We start from the raw sequence: 22502 nt of genomic DNA on the forward strand, positions 1-22502 counted from the left end.
CATGCAAAAAACAATTGATCCACCCAAAAATATATCAATATGCTTAGTACCATTTTGTTGTGTTTTCCGCTGTTCTGTCACATTGTCAAATGTAAACACTGCATAAAGTTGTTATTTCCTTGTTTGGAAAGTTCTGTGATCAAAGTTGCTGTCATTTTGCTTTAAGCTGCCCATCAACCCACAAATTTATCTAAGTTTCCAAAAACTGATAATAGAACACCACGCCACCGGCAAAAGAATTTGTTGTCCGTCCGTGTGACATCTCAAACAGTACGAAATCAACTCCATAAGCAATGTTTTAAGAGTCGAGTGACTCTTATGAAACCATGTTTATCAGAAAAAAAATAATGTAAAAACAACTGAAGTGGCAACAAGATCACATTAAGTGAACAATTGATGAATGGGAGAAGTTTTTTTTGTCATATGAGACTAAAATAATGTTGTTTGGGTCTGAGGGTATCACACGCAAATGGCGGGGAATCGCCAGACCTCATGGATAAGCTCATCTAGACTCAGGCACTAGATACCAGGCTCAGATGGCACATTCATGACTTACGCTGATCTGGCTCTGAACAAGGTCCCCATGAATGTCAACCCTGATTGTAAAGATAACTATGAGATCACGATTGCCGACTGTGTACAACGAGTGAAGATAGCGGTCTGGATATGGACTCGAAACTTTGCAACAAACTAGAAATGAATAACTAATAAACCAAACACTCAAAACTAAGTACATATCAAGAAGATATATATTCTGTGGCCCATGAACTATACGACTTCGTCAAAGACAAAACAATGTAGTATCAAACAACGAGTAACGAACACCAGATTACAGCTGAACGCAAGCAAAAACAGCTGATTGAGAGAGCAGTGGCTTTTCACATCCAGAGATAACACACAGATGGTTACACTGGATACAACTTTGCACGAAAATGTCAGAAGTAAACATCTGCATACATTCTGTCAAATATATACCGGTAATATACCGGTAATTTGTTCCCGCTGAACATTTATCAATATTTTTAAGTTGGTACTACTGGCAGTAGACTTAATGTCAATTTTGATCGATAGTTTGTTTACAGCGTCATTAAGAATAAGTTACCTTTTTTTTTGCTCGGCGATTTTTTAAATGGATAATACAATTGGGCAAAGATATTGTGTTAAATTTTGTGTTGCAAGCAAAATTTCGATTTGCCACGTCAAGGACGACCATCCACCTCTTCAACTGATAAAAACATCGACAAATAGCACGACTAGTGCCAAAGTACCTCAATTTTCTTCAAAAGTTCCATCGCAATCAAGTAACTGTAGCTCTCGCCCTCACTCATGTCCAGGTCGAATTTGGGTAGACTCCCCCTATCTCGTTTGTGAGGCTCCGTCGCCCGAAAACACTGGATCTGCCTTTGCTGCGATGTCCTTGCGGGTTCCAGTTTAATGCTTGTCTGCAAACTTCGGTACCACTCTTCTGTAAAATGTGGCCAACCCACCGCCGCTTACGCCGCTTAGGCGGTCGAAAACTTTGTCCTTATTGACGAACACCAGGTAAAGGGACTCCTGGAATTCTTCGATCTGCTCCAGAATGAAGATTTCTGCGGATAGTACGGGGTCATTTTGAGCATCTCGGCTGATATGCGATCGACCCTCGGAGCTTTGTTGAATTTCATACTTTCGATTGTTGTTTCTATCTCCCGAAATGAAGGCGCCTCTGTGTTGACACTGGAAAAACGTCTCACTGGAGGCAACTCGCGCTGGGGTACTGGGGACTGGTTGCTTGCTGACACTTAGAGCAGCTCCTTGAAGTTTTCGAACCAGTGTTTCAGCTGATCAGTGGGGTCGGTTATTATCGACCAGCGTCTTTCACAGGCATCTTGGTTTTCATCCTTGCTCCGTTCAGGTGTCGTGATACATCGTAGAGGAGGTGAAGGTCATTGGTTGCAGCGGCACTCTTCCCTTCGTTGGCAAGGGAGTCAGCCCACGCTCGCTTGTCCCGTCGACAAGAGCGCTTTGCTTTCAGGTCAAGGTCATGATACCGCCGACGGGCTGCATCTTTCCCCCTCCTAGATCTTTGTCGCTCTATCATGACTTAGCCGTCCCTTCGATCATCTATATTCCTCCAGGTGTCCTCCGAGATCTATTCCTTCCTACGGGTGCGCAGTTCACCCAGGTTATTTTCACTGGTAGCGATGAAGGTGTTCTTGACGACGGTCCACTGGTCCTCGAAGCTGTCACCAGTGGGAACATTCTTCAATCGGGACCCAAGTTCATTCACAATAGACCTTTTCAGGTTAGGATCTTCCAGTCGCCGTGTGTTGAATTGACGACCGAGCTTTTTCTCCCTTCATTGAACCTGAGCTACGCGTAGGCGGATTTCTCCGTTGAGAAGATGGTTGCCGGAAGCGATTATTCCGCACGTCAAGGCTCAACCATTCGATTGATGCAGATGTGGTCGATTTGGTTGTCAGTGTAACTGTCACTTGAGAACCACGTGACTTGGTGTGCTTGGTGGCTGGTGGAAATAACTTCTCCATCAACGCGAATGAGTAGTGCGATGTTCAACGAAATACTTCAGAATGATTTGTGGACGTGTTTTGCACAAAAACCATTGTAATAATTGGGTGTTCTTCTGGGATAACACATAATGGAAAAAAATCACGCTAAATAGATTGTCACAAGAACCAGTGACTATCGGAAAGACGTTTGTTGAAATACTCTCCATTTAATTCGTTTAACATTCCGTTCCGTTCAAAAGGGTGACAACAATAAATTGGTAGTTTGGACAGAATTTTTCATCCTTCCACAGCATCAGTAAACATCAACAGCATTCTCACGAAGCGAGACACGCCCGCAATGCATAAAGTGTGGTTGCGGTGAACCAGAGGAGATGGACATAAATTATGTCCCGCGATCGTTGGCAAATAAATCAGTGATAGCGGCGGCGCTAAATGACGTTCTGTAGGCTCGTTCGTTGAATATTTTCGCTGTTTAAATGTAGACTCTTATCTATTCTATTTCGATAGTGAAAATGAAAAATGCAAATGTAAGAACATTCGTTGAGCTTATGATATTTATGATTTTTTTTCCATGATAAGCCTCCACATTTTGGAACATTGGAAATTAATATGAAAAATTAATTATGACTCGCTGAATGTTTAAACATTCGGGTTGAAAATATAATGCTGATTTCGGGATTTTATGTATTAGAGCGCTGCATTTCGTTTCACAATTATTGGGTTGTAGTTATGTTAATGATTCTTGTCTCTTCCGTTAGCACCATCGTGTAGATTGCCTTTGTCGTAATATATCAGTTCGAGCTTAAATTTTCACATGCAATTATTCTAGCCAATCCAATACTTCTAAAAAAACTGTTTTGACCTGAGAATCATTGCATTCCAATTCCGAAATAAAACCACAAACTAAAAACGAGAATCAAACAATGGTGCTGCACTATTATCACTTTGTCCATGCCCTGAAAAACTTGGATGGCGCGATGGAAAACATTATGCACCGAATTACCAGCGGGTCGTTGAAAACAAAAAGTGGAGTTAAAGTTCGAGACGAACATAACCTCCAACTGTAGCAAAAGTAGCAATCCCCGTTCGACCAAACCACAAAGACAATGAAGCAAGTGGAAGTAAGGGGAAACCACACAACAAAATATTGTAAAAAGATTAAGAAAAACTTCTGCGAAAATACAACGGATCCTATGCATTGTGTTTCCGTCGTTCCTCTCCGTATTGAACCGTTAGCTGTCGAGAAAGAGATGCAAAATGTATGGGAAACCTCTCGAAAAGGATTGATGCTTACTCCAGAGAATGTTGCTTCGGGGTAGGAAACCGAAAATAAGTTAAAAGTTTTTAATTGAAATTTGTAAATCGTGTGCCTGGAGGGTTCGATCATTTCTGGAAAATATTTTCGTGGTTTTATCACTACAATCTCTCGGGGGCTACGCGTCCGTAGCGTATCGGGTTCGACACGGCTGTTCGTTAATAGGAAAGAAAATACGCCACTGAATTCGTTTCTCTATTTTTGCTATATCGAATGGACGGTTCATAATCCGCTCCATAAAAAGGGGAAATTGCAAAAGAAATGTGTTGCCAGAAGGATAATGGCGAAGAAAAGCATGAATACGATGCAGCAGGAATGCTATGCGAAGGAAAAGTTTAACGAATCTCTCTTTTTTCAGCCTGTCGGAGAAGATTTCGTTTACGTTAGGTTCATTCAATGCGATTTAGGTAGAAGATTGTTATCGGCATTTGCTTGTTTCGGGGAGTGTTCTATTTTTGCGGGACCCATTTTTGAAATGTCTGAAGCTCTCATTTTGTTTGTGCCGGAAATATATCACCCCTTGAAGCTTTGTCAGGATGCATTGTTATTCGAGATTTGGCCCGACTGAATCTACCGGGAAGTATGTTTGCTGAACATGTGCATGTAAGAAAGTTTGATCAACTTAAAGGTTTGATAGAGTTTACTTATTTGAGCAACGGAATCTATTCTTCTCCAATGACAATAACGTTGTATTGGAACTTTGCCAAGGTAATTTATTATTATTTGTATTATTTTTGTTGGCACTTCGTTGATTTTTTTTTATCCAAAATATATATTTTATTAAGGCTCATATGGCGTCAGCCTCAATATTTTGACAATGTTTGCTTACAACTATGTTAGTAATATGTAACCGATTACTCGCGGTTGACTCGAGGTTAGTATTACAAGTGTTCTCATAATTGGTATGTCGCAGTCTTCGATGCTCTGTACGTGTGCCCGACACGGGATACTTCCTATTGGGATGCAGCTGACCATTAATCAGCAACGCCCCCCTAGTCTGTACCCCGTATCTAGCGTGGTGCGTCTTTCTCGACTCGAGGAATCCAGGATAGAATGGTCACTAGCCGGCGCAATCATCAGCTCGTGTAGAGTTGTCATGAGCGGTACAACCTTTGGCTCTTGTTGAATGATCAATGAACTGCACAACCTTCGGCCCGTGCATCTGTAAAGAGTGTGTTGCACTTCGCACTTCGTTGATATTCTGCTGTATTCGTACTTGCCGATGTTTTGCGTTTTTGATTGACAAGTTCAAATATATTCGTGTATCAGTGCTATTGAAATATATTTCTTCATCCATCGTACACCCCAAAATTCCACGTATCCGAAATATATCCGAAAAATATAGATGGTTTCTTTTTAGTTTTTAAGTTATGATTTTTCAAAGTCAAGCGATGGACCAAAAAATCAAAATTTCTCCTTTTTCAGAAATGCCTTTTTTCAAAAATTCATAATTTTTGAACTACTGAAACGATTTAGATTATCAACATATCAAAATGAAGCCAGTGAACTCCACTTGCAAAAGAAAAGTCCCTAAACCATGTAAACCAAAAAAAAATTATAATTATTACAATAATTATGAATCGCTGTGGATCCTGATTCTTACCCCTTCCCACTAACATCTATCCTTCCATGATATTCGTGTTCTTGCTGGCGCGTACAAACATTATAGAAATTTAAGAATGAAATTTTTTAGCACGAATATTCGGTAGTACTGACAAGGACCAAAGAATGAACGCTTGCACTGAGTGAGCTCCATTCGCACATGTGCAACAAAACAATCACTGTATTGTGTATTCTTTTGGCACAACATTTCTGAAAGTACAAGTCTTCCGAAGGTTCGATTTTTTCTTCAAATTATTAGACTTTCCAGAGTAGGTTTCCGTTAAATGAAATGGTAGAGCCCGACTATAACGTGAACATCCTTTTTCAAAGTTAGATCAAAACGCGTTTTAGTGACCGCGGAAGGTTTTCGTGATAGTTTGAGACCTCTCCCCTCTCTTTAGAAGGAGGATGGGGGGTCTGCCATACGATTGAAACACAAATTTCTGCATTACTCGATAATTATTAAAGCAAATGAAACGAAATTTGGCATATGGAGGTTTTAGGGTGCAATAAATGATCCTATGGTGGTAAGACTCTCCACCCCCCTTTCAAAGGGGGGGCTGCCATACAAATGAAATACAAATTTCTGCATTACTCGAGAATTATCCAAGCAAATGAAACCAAATTAGGCAAATTGAGGTTTTAGGGTGCAATAAATGTTTCTATGGTGGTTAGACTCTACACCCCTCTCTCTAAGGGGGGGCTGCCATACAAATGAAATACAAATTTCTGCATTACTCGAGAATTAATCAAGCAAATGAAACCAAATTAGGCATCTGAAGGTTTTAGGGTGCAATAAATGTTTCTATGGTGGCTAGACTCTCCGCACTCCTCTCTAAGGGGGGGGGGAGGGGGGGGGGGGTACCATACAAATTAAACACAAATTTCTGCATTACTCGAGAATTATCCAAGCAAATGAAACCAAATTAGGCAAATTGAGGTTTTAGGGTGCAATAAATGTTTCTATGGTGGTTAGACTCTCCACCCCCCACTCTAAGAGGGGGCTGCCATACGAATGAAACACAAATTTCTGCATTATTCAAATTGGGTATATTGAGGTTTTAGGGTGCAATAAATGTTTTTATGGTGGTTAGACTCTCCCCCCCCCCTCTCTAAGGGGGGGGGGGTGCGCCATACAAATTAAACACAAATTTCTGCATTACTCGAGAATTATCCAAGTAAATGAAACCAAATTAGGCAAATTGAGGTTTTAGGGTGCAATAAATGTTTCTATGGTGGCTAGACTCTCCGCCCTCCTCTCTAAGGGGGGGGCACCATACAAATTAAACACAAATTTCTGCATTACTCGAGAATTATCCAAGCAAATGAAACCAAATTAGGCATCTGAAGGTTTTAGGGTGCAATAAATGTTTCTATGGTGGCTAGACTCTCCGCCCTCCTCTCTAAGGGGGGGGCACCATACAAATTAAACACAAATTTCTGCATTACTCGAGAATTATCCAAGAAAATGAAACCAAATTAGGCAAATTGAGGTTTTAGGGTGCAATAAATGTTTCTATGGTGGTTAGACTCTACACCCCTCTCTCAAAGGGGGGGCTGCCATACAAATGAAACACAAATTTCTGCATTACTCGAGAATTATCCAAGCAAATGAAACCAAATTAGGCAAATTGAGGTTTTGGGGTGCAATAAAGGTTTGTATGGTGGTTAGACTCTCCCCCCCCTCTCTAAGGGGGGGGGGGGGGGCGCCATACAAATTAAACACAAATTTCTGCATTACTCGAGAATTATCCAAGCAAATGAAACCAAATTAGGCAAATTGAGGTTTTAGGGTGCAATAAATGTTTCTATGGTGGCTAGACTCTCCGCCCTCCTCTCTAAGGGGGGGGGGGGGCACCATACAAATTAAACACAAATTTCTGCATTACTCGAGAATTATCCAAGCAAATGAAACCAAATTAGGCATCTGAAGGTTTTAGGGTGCAATAAATGTTTCTATGGTGGCTAGACTCTCCGCCCTCCTCTCTAAGGGGGGGGGGGGGCACCATACAAATTAAACACAAATTTCTGCATTACTCGAGAATTATCCAAGAAAATGAAACCAAATTAGGCAAATTGAGGTTTTAGGGTGCAATAAATGTTTCTATGGTGGTTAGACTCTACACCCCTCTCTCAAAGGGGGGGCTGCCATACAAATGAAACACAAATTTCTGCATTACTCGAGAATTATCCAAGCAAATGAAACCAAATTAGGCAAATTGAGGTTTTAGGGTGCAATAAATGTTTCTATGGTGGTTAGACTCTCCACCCCCCACTCTAAGAGGGGGCTGCCATACGAATGAAACACAAATTTCTGCATTATTCAAATTGGGTATATTGAGGTTTTAGGGTGCAATAAATGTTTTTATGGTGGTTAGACTCTTCCCCCCCCTCTCTAAGGGGGGGGGGGGGCACCATACAAATTAAACACAAATTTCTGCATTACTCGAGAATTATCCAAGCAAATGAAACCAAATTAGGCAAATTGAGGTTTTGGGGTGCAATAAAGGTTTGTATGGTGGTTAGACTCTCCCCCCCCCTCTCTAAGGGGGGGGGGGGGGTGCGCCATACAAATTAAACACAAATTTCTGCATTACTCGAGAATTATCCAAGCAAATGAAACCAAATTAGGCAAGTTGAGGTTTTAGGGTGCAATAAATGTTTCTATGGTGGCTAGACTCTCCGCCCTCCTCTCTAAGGGGGGGGCACCATACAAATTAAACACAAATTTCTGCATTACTCGAGAATTATCCAAGCAAATGAAACCAAATTAGGCAAATTGAGGTTTTAGGGTGCAATAAATGTTTCTATGGTGGCTAGACTCTCCGCCCTCCTCTCTAAGGGGGGGGGCACCATACAAATTAAACACAAATTTCTGCATTACTCGAGAATTATCCAAGAAAATGAAACCAAATTAGGCAAATTGAGGTTTTAGGGTGCAATAAATGTTTCTATGGTGGTTAGACTCTACACCCCTCTCTCAAAGGGGGGGCTGCCATACAAATGAAACACAAATTTCTGCATTACTCGAGAATTATCCAAGCAAATGAAACCAAATTAGGCAAATTGAGGTTTTAGGGTGCAATAAATGTTTCTATGGTGGTTAGACTCTACACCCCTCTCTCTAAGAGGGGGCTGCCATACAAATGAAATACAAATTTCTGCATTACTCGAGAATTATCCAAGCAAATGAAACCAAATTAGGCAAATTGAGGTTTTAGGGTGCAATAAATGTTTCTATGGTGGTTAGACTCTACACCCCTCTCTCTAAGGGGGGGCTGCCATACAAATGAAATACAAATTTCTGCATTACTCGAGAATTATCCAAGCAAATGAAACCAAATTAGGCAAATTGAGGTTTTGGGGTGCAATAAAGGTTTGTATGGTGGTTAGACTCTCCCCCCCTCCTCTCTAAGGGGCTGCCATACAAATGAAACACAAATTTCGGCATTACTCGAGAATTAATCAAGCAAATGAATCCAAATTAGGCATCTGAAGGTTTTAGGGTACAATAAATGTTTCTATGGTGGCTAGACTCTCCGCCCTCCTCTCTAAGGGGGGGGCACCATACAAATTAAACACAAATTTCAGAATTACTCCAGAATTAATCAAGCAAATGAAACCAAATTAGGCATATGGAGGGTTTCGGTTGCAATAAATGTTTCTATGATTGTTAGACTCTCCACCTCCCACTCTAAGAGGGGGCTGCCATACGAATGAAACACAAATTTCTGCATTATTCAAATTGGGTATAATGAGGTTTTAGGGTGCAATAAATGTTTCTATGATGGTTAGACACTCCTCCCGCTCTCTAAGGGTGAGCTGTCATACAAAAGAAACACAAATTTCTGCATAACTCGAAAACTAATCAAGCAAATGGAGCCAAATTTGGCATGTGAAGGTTTTACAGGGCACGAAACGTTTCTATGGTGAATACACTCCTCCCCCCTCTCAATTACATGATGACAATGGCTGTTAGTCCATTTGATGTTTGCGCTAGCGAAATTGATCTTTGTTCGAAACTGGAAATGGGTTTTAATGTGATGAAACGCACTCCTATATCTTCTTCTATCTACACCAAAAAAAGGATTGCCGGATGTGTTTGATAAGAGCAGAACTCGAGGAAGGAATTTAACGATTTAGGGCTGTCTTGATTCTATCATATTTTCTGTATAAAACATTTATTCCATGTAACGGAGAAACATTTTTTTTTATTATCTGTATTATAGTGATTTTCAACTCATTTGGCTGGTTCGTCACTTTTTACTTCCATTTTTGGAAGAATGTCGGGAATGAGAATTGAACTCGTGACCTTTAGCGTAAGAGGCATGGATGTTACCACTACGCCAGATCGCCTCCACTAACGGAGAAACATGTTATTTGCAGGTGGTTGAAAAATATTGAACGGGAATTGTGTCTGAAAATAATTTGATATTAAAGGGTGTGTCACATCAAATTGCATCACGGAAAAAACGCTGTATAAATTCGCCCAGTAGACCGATCCTTTTGAAAATTTTAGACAGTAAAATAAAAACTATTAAACAACTTTTGGCATTTTCTTTTTATTCATACTTCGAGCCCAAGCCCGTATGCTCGCACCTTCCTCTTTACCCCGTCCATAAGGTTCTGTACAACGTCAGGTTGTAGTTTTTTTTGAACAGAAATCCATTTTCTCTTGAAGTCCGCCTCCGATTTGACAACTTTTGGGTTCTTCCGGAGGGCCTGCTTCATAATCACCCAATATTTCTCTATTGGGCGAAGCTCCGGCGCGTTGGGCGGGTTCATTTTCTTTGGCACGAAGGTGACCCCGTTGGCTTCGTACCACTCCACACGTCCTTTGAATAGTGGCACGAAGCGAGATCCGGCCACAAGATGGTCGGGCCCTCGTGCTGCTTCAATAGTGGTAGTAAGCGCTTCTGTAGGCACTCCTTAAGGTAAACCTGCCCGTTTACCGTGCCAGTCATTACGAAGGGGGCGCTCCGCTTTCCGCAAGAGCAGATCGCTTGCCACACCATGTATTTTTTGGCAAACTTGGATAGTTTCTGCTTGCGAATCTCCTCCGGAACGCTGAATTTGCCCTCTACGGAGAAGAACAACAGGCCCGGCAGCTGACGAAAGTCCGCTTTGACGTAGGTTTCGTCGTCCATTACCAGGCAATGCGGCTTCGACAGCATTTCGGTGTACAGCTTCCGGGCACGCGTCTTCCCCACCATGTTTTGCCTTTCGTCGCGGTTAGGAGCCTCCTGAACCTTGTATGTACGCAGGCCCTCCCGCTGCTTGGTCCGCTGGACGAATGAACTTGACAAATTCAGCTTATTGGCGACATCCCGGACCGAACTTCTCGGATCACGTCTAAACTGCTTAACTACGCGCTTGTGATCTTTTTCACTGACGGAGCATCCATTTTTACCATTCTTCACCTTCCGGTCGATGGTTAGGTTCTCGAAGTATCGTTTTAGTACTCTGCTGACCGTGGATTGGACGATTCCTAGCATCTTACCGATGTCCCGATGTGATAACTCCGGATTCTCGAAATGAGTGCGCAGGATTAATTCACGACGCTCTTTTTCGTTTGACGACATTTTTCCAAATTTACGAAAAATTGACAGTGAAGCATGGCCAACGTGATCTATACACTCTTATCTGATTATAAGCGAAAGCTGAAAATATAATTCCTAAAAATTAAATTTCTACAACGTTTTTTCCGTGATGCAATTTGATGTGACACACCCTTTATAATGCTGAGTTTTGTTGGAAATACTAGGAATTTTTATAGTAAAAGGTTAATTCAACGGGGTCGATTAGAAGATCAATCAATGAACAGTTTTGCGATTGAACTCATGAACTTGCTCATAGTAGGAAAACGTGGATTTTTTTTCCAAAATATATATTTTATTAAGGCTCATATGGCGTCAGCCTAACGGGGCCGGGAGTTCAATATTTTGACAATGTTTGCTTAGACTATGTTAGTAATATGTAACCGATTACTCGCGGTTGACTCGAGGTTAGTATTACAAGTGTTCTCATAATTGGTATGTCGCAGTCTTCGATGCTCTGTACGTGTGCCCGACACGGGATACTTCCTATTGGGATGCAGCTGACCATTAATCAGCAACGCCCCCCTAGTCTGTACCCCATATCTAGCGTGGTGCATCTTTCTCGACTCGAGGAATCCAGGATAGAATGGTCACTAGCCGGCGCAATCATCAGCTCGTGTAGAGTTGTCATAAGCGGTACAACCTTTGGCTCTTGTTGAATGATCAGTGGACTGCACAACCTTTGGCCCGTGTATCTGTAAAGAGTGTGTGTATGTATTGCCGCGACTAAGTAAAAGTTTATCGATCGGATAGGAGGGATATGAAACGGGGACACAACGAAGGAAACATCATTAAACGTTGACATCGGCGTTTCTGAGGAACAGGTATAGATGAAGCAGAAGATCAGGATCCCGGCTACCTAAGATATCCCGGACGGGGATATCCGATTGTCTGCCTTGTGCTCTCAGTGCTCTAGAGAGCTGAGAGCGAGCAGCATGGAACCGGATACACGACCAGACAACATGCTCGATGTCGTGGTAGCCATCGCCACAATCACAAAGATTGTTTGCTGCGAGCCCAATGCGATAGAGATGCGCGTTTAGGTTGTAGTGATTGGACATAAGCCGAGATATCACGCGAATGAAATCACGACCTACATTCAATCCCTTGAACCATGCACTCGTCGAGACCTTAGGGATAATCGTGTGTAACCAACGACCGAACTCATCACCACTCCACATGCGCTGCCAACTTACGAGCGTATACTGACGAGGAATGTGGAAAAATTCATTATAAGCAATTTGCCTTTCAAAAAGTGTGCCTTCTAAAGCGCCCACCTTAGCTAGCGAGTCCGCTTTCTCATTCCCCGGAATCGAGCAATGAGAGGGAACCCATACTAAGGTAATCTTGAATAATTTTTCGACCAAAACACTCAATAGTTGTCTTATTCTTGTTAGGAAATAAGATGAGCGTTTATCAACCTTCATTGAGCGGATTGCCTCTATTGAGCTGAGACTGTCTGAAAAAATAAAATAGTGGTCGATGGGCAATGTTTCAATGATCCCTAATGCGTAATATATCGCACCCAGTTCAGCGACATACACGGAACAAGGATCTTTGAGTTTGAAATTTTCATTGAAGATGCCGAAGCCAGTGGACCCGTTTATGAATGAACCGTCAGTAAAGAACATTTTATCAGATCCAACTTTCCCATATTCTGCCGAAAATGTCGGCGGAATGAAATCGGAGCGTAGGTGATCTGGGATTCCATGGATTTTTTGTCGCATGGACAGATAAAAAATGACAGAGGAATTGCAGAAGTAAGGGAAGCAAACTTGGTTGGAGATGCCTGGTGAAGGGTGCACGTCGTGTGTAAGGTACTCATGGTATAAAGACATAAAACTTGACTGAGGAGTCAGTTGGAGTATATTTTCGAAGTTATCAATTACCAATGGATTCATGATCTTGCAACGGATGAGAAATCTGTAGGATAATTCTGTGAACCGAAGAGTAAGTGGGGGTACTCCTGCCAAAACTTCGAGACTCATCGTATGTGTCGAATGCAAACACCCCATGGCTATACGCAAGCAACGATATTGTATTCTCTCCAGCTTGAGAATATGAATCCTGGCAGCTGATCGGAAGCAAAAACTGCCATATTCTAACACTGATAATATCGTTGTTTTGTACAACTGAAAGAGGTCTCCTGGATGTTCCGGTGGATGGGAAAACGTGGATGTTTGAAGGTATTGATAACAAAACAAAAATTTTGGCCGGGACGAAGTTTGCCGGGTCAGCTAGTGGCATAATAAATCATCACCAACCCATATTTTTTGGCCCTCTAGGAACGGGGCACCCTTTAAGATATGTGACAAGGTGACAATTGAAGAGAAAAAGGGTGAGGCTCGTAAAATGAGCACTCAGGTTGAACTACGTCGTGTCCAAAATATGTTGCGGGATATTCGAAGAAACAAATTAGTGAAAAACTAATTGGAATATTTAGAAAAACGTTCTCTTGAAAATGTAAAAATAATATTTATTCTAACTTCTTATTTTTTATTTCATCAGAACTCTACCGAGATATAGCTGATTTTATGATTCGAAATTCCAAGTAACTGAAGGTTCCTATACTGTGAAAGAAAAATGTATCATGTACAAAATTATCATGTAATAAATTATTATGATAACAAAAACTCTACAAAAACATGCCAAATAATAAAATAGACGACATCAGTAGATGAAATTCAATCGGTTCTAATAGTGTTTCATTTTGTTCGAAAGCATTCATCAAACTTATTCGGCTACTAGACGTGAACATGTTAGTTCAAGCAACCATGTTGTCCAGATCATTGGCATGATGGCACGCCAAAAGCAATTGAATTATTTGACCATTTGGACTCTGCGCTCGTTTTAATTGAATTAAAATGACACATGCTCTGTGCAAACATGCGATCGTGATAAAATTAATACGGATTTACACTATCCGGTCTCTGTGGTGACAGCTAGTGAGACACAGAAGCAGCCCATTTGAGAGAAGTGAGGTACGGTCAGGGAACAAATTGCTTCTAGTACACCAATTTGCTGACCAGCGAACATTCCGACAGCTTTTGCTGGCTTCGCGCGGCCCATATGTCTGCGACAGTTGCTGAAAATTTCCTCCCCCGGAGATGTTGCTAGTACCTGATGATGGTTAAAGGTGCAATAACGTTACATGACAAATCGATGTTGTGCTTCCTGTTAAATTTAGTTTACTGTTTGAAAGGCGTGTGATGAATATTTCAAAGAGGATAGTATCAAACATTTCGATCATTAATGTTCGCGGGAATGTAATTAAGGAAACTATAAAATAAACATTCGGACATGTTTGAACACCACTCGTTGCAAAATTGCCTTCTGAACAACCCATTAATGATACAAATGAAACTATAAATTGAACTAATGAAATGAAATAATTCCATATGAATGCTCAAAAGCGAAGCGAAATTTTCCTAGTACTTACAGTAATAAAACGCTATACCGTATTCGGGTTTATTTTCAACGAAAATTGGGCTTCACAGTGGGACACAAACTATTCTGTATGGAAGCAATTTCACACAAAAACTCAAACATCAGACCATATACCGTTCCATAAATACGATCGTGTACACTGAGCTCACTCTTGCAGGTGCTATGACATATGTGTACCCCCCACTGTTGAAACAAAACATTTCGGGATGAGATTCGGTGGGTTGGCAGCCTCCATTCTATCGAGCAATATTTGTAACCTCGGCAACATTTTATAGCCTGTAACTGTCAACGCGCGTGGATGTTTAAGGGCGAGCGGAGTGTGTGACAATAAACCCCGGACGCGGTGCTGGGTTTGAGTTTTATTTAATATCCACACAAAACCGAACCACATTCTTGCTAGTTGGGCAGACGTTTTGCGTAAACATAATGACCGAATGCGTTTCATACCGCTGATGTACTCGGAACATAGCAGTGGTTTCCGGACCGTACCATATGCAATTTGCAATGCGTTTGGTGGAATGTTTCGCGCAATGTTGCGCTCCCATCGCTTACCGGCTAGCGAATAATTGTTCTGCCATTCCTTTGTGGCACTGTATCGACAATGAAGTAACAATGTAATATTAGTTTATAGTTTCATCAAAGGCACGAGACACGTTTCTATTACGGAGACTATAGATATATACGAAAATATATCAATCGCTAAAATTGTTGTTACATAATCAGACTGCTGTTCGATATTATTATTTCCACTTTATGAATTTGTGTCGGAACTTGTCCTGTAGCAAAAAAGATGTATTATATAAAATTGAACGCAAAATATATGAGTGCTTCCTGTAGCAATCATACAGTTTTAACCCGTTCGAATTGCTTTAAGAATCGGGGAGCAGTTCCGAGCGGCGATATCACAATGTCGAAAATGTCTGGACCTTTTTGTTTCTCAATCGTTGATTGTTTTCATAAAAGGCATGTATGACGAAGCCCTGATGTTCACCTGTTCAATCTTTTAAAGTGATTCGAAAAGGAATATCAAGTCGGCATGCACCTTTCTACCCCATCTCCAGCCGAAGTGGTAAACAATCGAATTGAATGAAATAATTCCGTAGTCCGGTGTCAACAACGCGGTCTTTTCTAGTTCACAACCCTCTATACTTTTTTAAGATCACTTTGCACTTCACTAGTCATAAATACTTTTTCCCTTTTATGTTGAGGTATTCTAAAAAAACCTGTCCTATATGTGACTTCTAGGAGGTTGCATGATTTTTTATTGAAAAGCTAGCTGACCCGGTAAACTTCGTCTCGACCAAAATTTGTTTTTAGTTATCAATACCTTCAAACATTCACGTTTTCGTACTAAGCGCAAGTTCATGAGTTTTATCGCAGAACTGTTCATTGATTGATCTTCTAATCGACCCCGTTGAATTTCCCCCTTACTAAAAAATTCCTAGTACTTCTACCAAAACTCATCATTATTATATCAGATTATTTTCAGACACAATTCTCGTTCAAGATTTTTCAACATGGAATAAATGTTTGATACAGAAAATATGATAGAACAAAGACAGACCCCTCCCCTCTTCTCCCCTTAGAGAGGGGAGGGGGAGAGTCCATTCACCATAGAAACGTTTTGTGCCCCCTAAAATCTTCACATGCCAAATTTGGCTCCATTTGCTTGATTAGTTTTCGAGTTATGCAGAAATTTGTTTTTCATTTGTATAGCAGCCCCCCCTAGGAGAAGGGGGAGGAGGACCTAACCACCGTAAAAACATATATTGCACTCTAAAACCTTCACATGTCAAATTTGGTTTCGTTTACTTGATCGATTCTCGAGTAATGTAGAAATTTGTGTTTCATTTGTATGGCAGCCCCCCTTAGAGAGGGGGATGAAGTGTCTAACCACCATAGAAACATTTATTGCACCCTAAAACCTCCAGATGCCGAATTTGGTTTCGTTCGCTTGATTAATTCTCGAATAATGTAGAAATTTGTGTTTCATTTGTATGACAGCTCCCCCTTATAGAGGGGGAGGGGTCTCAAACTATCATGAAAACCTTCCCCGGCCCCAAAAACATACCAATTTTCATGTCGATCGGTTCAGTAGTTTTCGCGTCCATAAGAATCAAACAGACAGACAGAAATCCATTTTTATATATATATAGATTTAAAAAAATGGCATTTCAAGAATGACTCTCTTACTGATGATGATGATGATAGTGATGACCCACCTCATACTCCTATAAAGGTTTGAGCAGGACGATTTATCTTATAGATAATATTTAAGTTCAAACATATCAAGAGACCAGTATTATGAAAACAAAGCGAACTGGCTCTGTACCAAGCATAAATATTTATTAATAGAACAGTAATAGAAAAAAGGAAAAAAAACTTTTTTTTAAACGCTATAAACTAAGAAAATAAATAGGCAAATAGCAGTTAATAGTTATCACATCCTTTCCTTCATTAATCTAGGGCATTGATGAGACTAAAATAAAAAAAAAATCGTGGGACACAACGGATTTCCATTATTGTTTCATCATATGCCCACGATTTTATGTTTTATTATTATATTCTTCAATTAACTAGAAGTATAAGAACTATATTTCGGAAATATTGGCCCCTATTATGTAAATTCAATTAAACGGTCAATTCGATCCTTATAACTATCACATTTGGTAAATCGATAGAATCTGATCGAATCGAGTTCTTTCTCGAGCGTCAGCGAATTGCATATCTTGAAACGTTACCGAAATGTTTCTTAACCTTCCTGTACTCGCGCGAAATATCGTAACTCGTGTACTCACAGACTGTGCGCATCTCTGTAATATTGCTATTGTGTATTTTTAGGCGTTATTGGTATTTATTCAAAGGAAATTCATTTTTTCTTTAACTTCATTCATTATAGTCATTTAATTCAACCACCTCATTGATTCTCGGTCTGTCAGACCATATGCCCGAGTATAGGAGGGTTAAAGCAAAACATCCGGAATGCAACAAGCAAACCAAACAGCTCGAAAAATTATGCCGACTGCTTTCACCCATAGATACAGATACAGCGAAATAGAGAGAAAAATTACATAATAGGGCCCAATATTTTAGAAATTTTAGAAATACATAATTTCTCATTCATCATGTTCTATTCACGACTATATTTCCGAAAAAAATCAAGCCATTTAAAATTTACTTTTAATATTAAAATAATAATACTTCATTAAAACTTGCGTCTTCAAGGGCGAAGTTTTCTTCAAAAAATTAGTTTTTATTGATTTTCGAAACCATATGCCGGAGAAAACATTGTTTAAATTGTTCCTAGTTAAATTTTGGAAATTGGCATCTAGAGCTCGACAGTTATTCTCCAGACAAAAAACGTCTTCGACAAAGTTGTTACATATGATAGAGCGCTTATTTTTATGTTGTCAAAAATAGGGTGACCAGAGTTTTCGATGAAATAAAAAATCTAACTTTTTTATCTTCATAGATAGAGAATATTGTAGCCCCAGTTATTTTAAGCAACTCTGTAGTACAAAGTTTTTTCTAATTCTTAAAATAACCGATTTAGCGCCTTTTGCTAAGTTGCCTTAGGGTTATCATAAAAAAATCTTTTTTTTGCTCTAACTTTCACATTTTAAATTTTACATGGAAACTGCCTTCAAAAGACTTCTAGAGGTTACTAAGACGAACATTTTGCGGTGCAGAATTGGTCAATATCTTAACTCTAGTCAAAGTTATTGATAATTCTTCCTCAAATATACACTCTCTTCATTTATTTGTCGTTCTTTCTGGGGCAAACATATAAAATGTTTATTGACGTCATTTGAAATAGCATATTTAACTCCACATAATGTGTGATTTTCAAAACTATATTATTTTTTGTATATGAGTAAAGTAAAATTGAAATCATGAGTTTTTGGGCGAAAAACCATCAATAAGTTTGAGTAGGATCAATATATTGACATGTTCTGCATCGCAAAACATTTGTCTAAGTAAGCTTCAAAAGTCGTTTGAACACAATTTTGATGTAGGATTTGAAATATAATAGTTAGAGCAAAAAAACCCGTTCTTTCATGGTCACCCTAAAATAACTTAGAATAAAAAGCGCTAAATCGATTATATCAAAAACGTTTTCTATCTAGGGTCCCCTGCAAAAAACAGATTTTTGGCTCTAACTTTTATATTTCATCCTCTACATCAGAATTGTTTTAGGATGACTTCTAGAGCTTATCAAGACAAACATTTTGCGATGCAGAACATGGTGGTGTCTGCCATTCTAATGAAACACAAATTTCTGCATAACTCTAAAATTAATTTAGCAAATGAAATCAAATTAGGCATATGGAGGTTTTAGGGTACAAAAAATGTTTCTATGGTGGTTAGATACTCCTCCCTACTCTCTTAGGGAGGGCTGCCATACAAATGAAACACAAATTTCTGCATTACTCGAGAATTAATCAAGCAAAAGAAACCAAATTAGGCATATAGAGGTTTTAGGGTGCAATAAATGATTCTATGGTGGATAGAGACTCCTCCCTCCTCTCTTAGGGGGGCTGTCATAATGAAACACAAATTTGAAAAGTTGAGGTTGAAAAATCTTGAACGTGAATTGTGTCTGAAAATATTCTGATATTATAATGATGAGTTTTGGTAGAAGTTCTAAGAATTTTATAGTAAAAGGTAAATTCAACGGGGTCGATTAGAAGATCATTCAATGAACAGTTCTGCGATTAGACCCATGAACTTGCGTTTACTAAGAAAACGTGAATGTTTGAAGGTATCGATAACAAAAAACAAATTTTGGTCGGGACGAAGTTTGTCGGGTCTGCTAGTGATTTATAAAAAACACAAAAAAACAGTGTCGCTATATTCAGTTTAGACCAGTTTAGACCAGTGGTACTCAACCTTTTTTTTAAAGGGCCACTAACTCGTGTTAGTCATGGTGTCGCGGCCCGCAAAAAATTAATTAATTAACCTTCCTCGTAAGTTATGTACTCACAAACCGTGCGCGTCTCTGTGATATTGCTATTGTGTATTTTAGGCGTTATTGGTATTTATCCAAAGAAAAAGATATAATTGAGTGAAAAACCCCAGAGAATATGTTTTGTTTAACTTCTATCAGTTTTAATAGTCATTCATGAACCCTTTAACGGGTACTGGCAACTATATTGCCACCAACAAAAAATATTCTTTCCGCTGCACTTGGAGTATTATTTCAATATTTTGTTTAGCCAGAACCTTCTAAAGGTATCTGGCAATACACCGATTTTTTTTTTGACTGCTGAAAATGTACGATATTTATTTAGGAGTCATTTTTATGTAACAAAACCACGATTTTAGAGCGTCGGCAGAAAATTTTGTTCAAATTCGTTGAAAATACAACATGTTGAAAAGTTTTTCACTGTAAACGTACTATTTAGGTTCTTCTGTGTAAGACCATGCAATTTTTTCAATAAATTAATTTTTTTCAATGAAATAATTTTTTTCTCCTAAAATCCATATAAAAAACAGGTTTTTTCGCTGCACTAGAAATATTGTAAATCGCTGAAATATTCGGTATCACTGCACTAGCTTTTGTTTTCATTTTTGCCTAATCAAAGGCGCAATGAAGTAAATTTACAAGGCAGTGTTTTTGGGGCTAACGGGCAGTGACAACTATATTGCCACCAATTTATTAAACTGTTTCAATAGTACAAATTTTTTCAAAGGTAAATATGTATTATTCCTCATGTAGGGATTATGTTCTCTGAAGTTGGAGACGATTCGTTGCCTAGTTTCCACGGCCCGTTAACCCTTTAACGGGTACTGGCAGCTATTTGCCACCAACAAAAATATTCTTTTCGTTGCACTTGGAATATTATTTCAATAGTTTACTTAGCCAAAATCTTCTAAAGGTATCTGGCAATACTCCATTTTTTTTGGGTTGGTAAAAATGTACGGTATTAATTTGGGAATCATTTTTATGTATCAAGACCACGATTTTAGAGCACCGGCAGAAAATTCTGTTTAAATTCGTTGAAAATACAACAAGTTGAAAAGTTTTTCACTGTAAACGTACTATTTAGGATCTACTGTGTAAGACCATGTAGTTTTTTCAATAAAATAAATGGTGTATTTGATGAAAAATTCAAATTTTAATTTTTTCCTTTGAAACTCTATATAAAAAAACAGTTCTTTTCGTTGCACTAGAAATATTGTAAATCGCTGGAATAATCAGTATCACTGCACTAGAAATATTGTTTTGATTGCACTAGAAATATTGTTTTGATTGCACTAGAAATATTGTTTTCTAGAGGCGAATGAACTGAAAAGTTTAAACCCTCTTAAAGCTAAAAAGAAGAAGAAGGTAGAAATATTGTTTTGATTTTTGCATAACAAACGGCGCAATGAAGTGAAATGTTTTTGGAATTAATGGGCCGTGGCAACTCTATTGCCAACAATTTTTTCAACTGTTTCAATAGTAAATTTTTTTTCAAATGTAAATATGTGTTATTCCTCTTGTAAGGATTATGTTCTCTGAAGTTGAAGTCGATTCGTTACCTAGTTTCCACGGCCCGTTAAAAGGTTAATTCAACCACCTCATTGAAGTTCGGTCTGCCAGACCTACGCGCGAGTATAGGAATATTAAATAAATACCAATAACGCCTAAAAACATACAACAGCAATATTACAGAGACACAGAGAGAGATACAGAGAATATGGAATCATTATCTATTTTTCATAAGACTACGTCTTTCAGTAATAGTACCAAATTAAAAACAGGTCACGTTTTTTCATCAAACACTTTTAATGGTCATAATTATTTTAACGGATTCTGGTGGTTTACGTTCAAATCGAATCGGAAATTCTCTTAGATTTTTTCGATACGTTATACATTACGATTCCTTAACCCATAAATGATTTAAATGAACGAAAATTGGAAGAATATAAACTTTTCTATCGTCTTTCCGTGGTCGATTATGTTTCAGTAAGGTGCAATATTCAAATATCACACAAATATCACGAGCTTAAGGTCACTCGAAATACAGCATACAGCATGCGGCTAGAGAAAATATCGCAATCTAAGCTCCACTGTATTCTACTCATTGAGTACAAATAAGCCATCAGCGATTTCGAATTACACTATTCACTATTCATCTGTCATCTAGCCAACGACCCAGACGACAGCGAGGCTTTCGAAAATACCTCTTTCAAAGCCGAGTGTTTAGTTTAGTTTTCCAAATTAGTCTTCTTCAAGACTAGAGACGAATGAACTTATGAATTTTAAAGCCTCTGTAATTCAAAACATCATCTTCATCATCATTCAAGTCGTTTCGCTCCAGCTTATATTTTAATCTGTACTGGGGTGTAAGTTTGAAATTTCTAAAACGAGAGCGTACCATTTAGGGTGCAAAGTTTTGAGTATCAATAAATCAATCAATAAGCAACTCGGCCTCGAGAAATACCATTTGGAAAACCTTCACCTTCAACCTGTTCAACACGTATTTCTATCCTCTATGAAAAAAGGTTGAGTACCGCTGATTTAGAGCAATCACTGACACTGAAACGCTGAAATCAATGAATATGCATGTAGTTTTTCAGTATCTCTTATCATCCAAAAATAACGCTCCAAGAAACACTTAGAACGGCAAAAGAAAATGCGAACCGAATCGAATTGAATTGTCTGGACTTTGACGCCACTTTTAACCAGGAAACAATTCTAGAAAATTAGTTGATCAATAGGAAAAAAAAACTCACCATTGAGTGACTCCGTGAAAGCCTCTGTAATTCAAACCACGCTATCATCCCACCAATAGATCAGAACTCGCTTTTCAATTCAAAGAAGCTCTCTTGCAGCAAAAAAAAATATTAAAATTAATTCGGATATTATTTTAGAAAGCATCGAAATTTTTAAAATAATTCTTTAGGCTCCTCTGCCTTGCCTCTGTCCGTCAGTGCAAGCTCTACACTATGCTCACTTCGTGTTTGCTCTGAGAATGCATTCTGAGGCGAAAAGTTCTGCACATTCGTCCAACACGGTAGCAAAATAAAATCTGAGACTGAACA

Source organism: Toxorhynchites rutilus, chromosome 3 (assembly GCF_029784135.1).
Source record: "Toxorhynchites rutilus septentrionalis strain SRP chromosome 3, ASM2978413v1, whole genome shotgun sequence".
NCBI lineage: Eukaryota > Metazoa > Arthropoda > Insecta > Diptera > Culicidae > Toxorhynchites > Toxorhynchites rutilus.